This window comes from Phoca vitulina, unplaced genomic scaffold, assembly GCF_004348235.1.
Source record: "Phoca vitulina isolate PV1807 unplaced genomic scaffold, GSC_HSeal_1.0 scaffold9, whole genome shotgun sequence".
In the NCBI taxonomy this organism is placed as follows: Eukaryota; Metazoa; Chordata; class Mammalia; order Carnivora; family Phocidae; genus Phoca; species Phoca vitulina.
In genome coordinates, this window is record NW_022589712.1 from 12,314,054 (window position 1) to 12,318,283 (window position 4,230).

General features: G+C 47.8%; 1 protein-coding gene across 9 annotated transcripts in view; it reads right to left on the reverse strand.

The window, feature by feature from the left end:
- The window catches only part of TIAM2 (TIAM Rac1 associated GEF 2), a 226,013-nt gene that overhangs the window by 96,173 nt on the left and 125,610 nt on the right, over positions 1 to 4,230 (reverse strand). The gene's annotated exons all lie outside the window — the stretch shown is intronic.

A 4,230-nucleotide genomic window follows, 5' to 3' on the forward strand; every position in this document is an offset into this window, starting at 1 on the left:
GGAGACGAACCATGAGAGACTATGGACTCTGAGAAACAAACTGAGGGTTTTAGATGGGAGGGGGTTGGGGGGGTGGGTTAGCCCGGTGATGGGTATTAAGGGAGGCACGTACTGCATGGAGCACTGGGTGTTATATGCAAACAATGAATCATGGAACACTACATCTAAATAAATAAATAAATAAATAAGATGCTAAAAATGCTTGCAAATACATAGCTTTCCCCCAATAAGCTAATGAATTACTGTAGATAGAAATTATGAAAGATCTACTTTGACAATTAGATTAAGAGTGCCTTCTAATTATTAGATGCAGTTCTTAAGAAAATTCTAAAATGCTCACAAGTATGTTCTCCTGTTGAAAAACCTTCATCCAATCACCACTTCTGAGCACTTCTCATGTGCTGAGCCCCAGCATCCAAATACAGCCGATAAGGTCCCCACCCCCTGCTCTGCACAGCCTCTTACACTGATGGTGAAGAAGCATCAGCTGCTCTCAGCAGCACTGCGAATGAATGAGGTCCACTGCACGACTGTTTTCCCCTCTGAGTTAGGAGTCTTCACTCATAAAAGTCTAATTTAAAAAAAAAAAAAAAACTATTTCAGGCTAGCCAGTCTCACTTCCTCCTTCAAAAACCCATCTTAATCCGGACAGATAAGTTCAGATCCTGGAATCCAGCGCAGCACAGAAGCCAGGAGAACAAGATGCTGGCAGGTAGCTCTGCCCTCAGAAACAGCATCGCCGGGACAGCACTTTCCAGAACCCTCAGCGGTACTTAATGATCTCAAGAAGCACTAGCAACCCTTCTTCCTGCAAACAAAAGGCACCCACACTAAGGCTAAGAGAGGCTTCCAGAAGAAGGGAAAGCAGCAGGAGGTCTCTGGCCAGGTCTGCTCCTGCGGGGCTGAGCCAGTCTCTTTTTGCAGGCACTGATGCACTTAGAAACAATGTCCCCAAATCCGTCCATCAGGAAAGGCCTGTCTGACTGCTGAGTATGAAACCTGCCATGACCTGGGGACCCAAGGGCCAGGGTCAAGGTGACAGACCCACGCCAGTTCTGCCCAGTCCGAATTCTTTCCGATGGGTGAACATTCACTTCCCAGCTTCCCTACCATTGTACGCCCAGCGGCTGTGGTTTGAGTCATGACGTCTAGAGGAAATGAACACAACCTTGGGCAGATGCCAACATGCCGCCAACTCGAACGCCCCATCTACCGTGGCAGCACGAAACCAAAACAGGACATGTCGTGTTAGACCCAGGCCAGGATGTAAAACCATATGCGCGATTTTGTTGCTATCGAATTTAAAGAACAGGAAATCAGTTGTAAATCTATGACATCAAAGTTAACCTCATCTGTGTCTCCAATGCTGGGGCGATAAGGCTGATGGAGAGGGGAGCACCCGTGTCCGTGGCGTCTCCTGCCCCCACAACCCCCACCGAGGGCTGTGGCCACCAGCCCTGCCCGGTCCCCACCAGGACCCCGTGTTGGCCTGGAGGGCCGCTAGTGGAAGTTCTTCTCGCCACGGTAGCAGAAAGAGAAAACAGACTGGAACAGCAGTAGAAGTACGAAAATAGATGAGGTACCAGTAGAAATATCACCAGGGGAAAAAGAGAACTGGTCTTGTCTTCCCTCAAACCCACCTTTTCCTTGATACCCTCCCAAGCCACACTCATCACACCATCCGCAGCTGCCCTACCGCAGGGCAGAACCACCAGCATCCCCAAACTACTGCAGGAACCCCTCTCCTGACTCACCGGAAAAGACATATGGAAAGCAGAGTTACCTGTGTTAAAAATGTATGACATCCTCCAAGCCCTAAAAAACATTTATGCCCTTAGCACACTATACATTCAACACAGGTGTACAACCAGACGGCAGGCTTGTAGCTGCTCTCTCCAGACGCCATAGATAAATACTTCAAGAATTTAAAATTCTGCTTAAACGTACCTGCTTGTGTATATACATATATATACACGTGTGTGTGTGTGTGTGTGTGTGTGTGTGTATCTAAGATTAAACCAAATAGTTAAGTCCAAACATTGCAACTTGGATTCTAAGCCAAGAAAGTTGAATTCAACCTAGTGAACTCCCAGAGGAAAGAGGTATAGAAAGCCACATGGAAAAGGTTATGCTGGAAAAAAAACATCTTTATCGCATGACTTTGCTTGGCTGCAAAGGAAAGGAAGCAATGTGTGCTTGATAACATTTACACTTACAAAGCACCCTTTCTCCGTAGGTCTCCGTTATACGAGCAAGCGCCAAGTCAGCAGGGCACAGGCAAGAGCGCAGACCCTGCAACTGCCAGACCACTCGGGACCATCCCTGCCTCGGGAGTCAGCAGCAGGAGTCCCCGCGGTAGCCTCCAGGATGGAAAACCCGAGCCTGGAGGTGGGCTCTTCCAACTCTAAGGGAAACCTGCCTGAATCTCCTCCCCCAGGAAGCCTCCCACCATCTGGCTCTGCACAGATGTCTTCAGGAGCAGAGAAATCAGGAAGACAGCATCCTTTCACTTGCTCATGGCTCTGGTCACTGCTGTACTTTTAATTCAGAATCAACTTGCCTCCCAACTATTGGTGCCATCCTAACCCCTGGGGAACCAGAATTCAGTGCCCCTTCCACAAGACTGTTGTTCACTGCCACCTCACTCCTTGTCTTCTCCAAGCTAAATGTTCCTAAATGCACACCATGTAGCATGGCTCTAAACCCTCCTGCTGTCACCTATGGCCCCAATTCTTAGGCCCCAACATAGACACACAAACACAAACCATCACCAGCCTCCACCACCAGGACGCAGTGGGGCGGGGGGGGGGGGCGGTTCAGAGCCATTAAAACAGTCAGGGAACGACTTCCCAAAGCATCCATTTTAACAAACAAATTTTACATTACAAAAATAAATACAATAAAAAATTAACCAGATACACGTCACATATGGAGTCGAGCGCATCTCTTTCAAACAACATGCTGGAAGGAGGCAGCTTCAGACTGTGATTCATAATCAATCCCAGATGCTCGCGCTCCTGAGAAGACATTTTCACTCCCCTCCCCAGTCAGAGATACTTCAGGTCGAACCTGTTCAAGAATCCCCACCTTGCTAACTAACAGGGCTCCTGCACTATGGTGCCCCCAAGCACAGAAACGGCCAGCTCCACCCCAGGCAGAGGGAGGAGAGACCGCTGGGGCCGTAGAACCCAGGACAGCTGGAATGAGGTGGCCGAAGATCACATCCACTCTTTTAAATCCCATTTACTTTTATCTTGACTTCATCACATTAGAAACGAATTTAAGGAATGGCCTACAGCTCAACCCCCCAGATCTTCTTGTAATGCTCAGCAGCCACATCTCCCTGTCCTGTACTTGGATGGTTATTTGATTATTAAACCTGAGAGCATAACTTATCCCTTCAAATTGTATCTTGCTAGATTCAACCCCTTATTCCAACTCTCCACATCTCGCCCGTCATTCGGTGTAAGAACCTGCCTCCCCAGGATGCCCAAACGAGAGGCAAGCTCTTGGGCCTTCCTCAGCCACAACGTATCACAAGCTGGAAAAGAGGACTGGGTCTTGGGTTTTATAAACCCTCCAGTTTGCTAGGTAAAGGTGTCCCCTAAAGACAAAATGCCTTCCAAACTGCATCTTTCCCAGACAGGCTTCTGGGTTATTATGAAATGGCTCCAGCTCCACAAGGCTGGGGTGGGGGCATCTCACCATTTCTACTTGGGGGGGGGGGGCAAAGAAAGCAAGAAAGGAGCCCTGTGGGAGGGCTCCAGGCCTTTCACACACACTGTCTGCAGATAGGATTCCCATTTCTGCTTTCCCCAGGATAGGGAAGGCTGTCTCCCAATAATGAGGCTCGGCTTTGAACACCACTCCATTCCTCTGACTGAGTCACAAGATGATTGTGCAGACGTGCCAGAGGCCGTGAGGCTGCTCTTCCTGCTTGCATCTGTATAAACCCATCTTTACATCTATATAAATCCACACTGTGCTGACCTAGAGCCTCGCTCCTCCTCAGGACATTTAGATCCCTTCCAATCTATACATCCGCAATGAGCAAGGCAATTGTGATTTTTAAATGGCAATGCCTATAAGAAACTTTCATCATCTTAACAAAACAAATCCTTACTCCTATTTCCTTTACATTAAAAAAAAAAAAAAAGCATTTGTTTGTGATGATAACAATTAGACTTTCTTAGTTTACAAAGGTCAGAGGACACAAATCAGATAATCCTA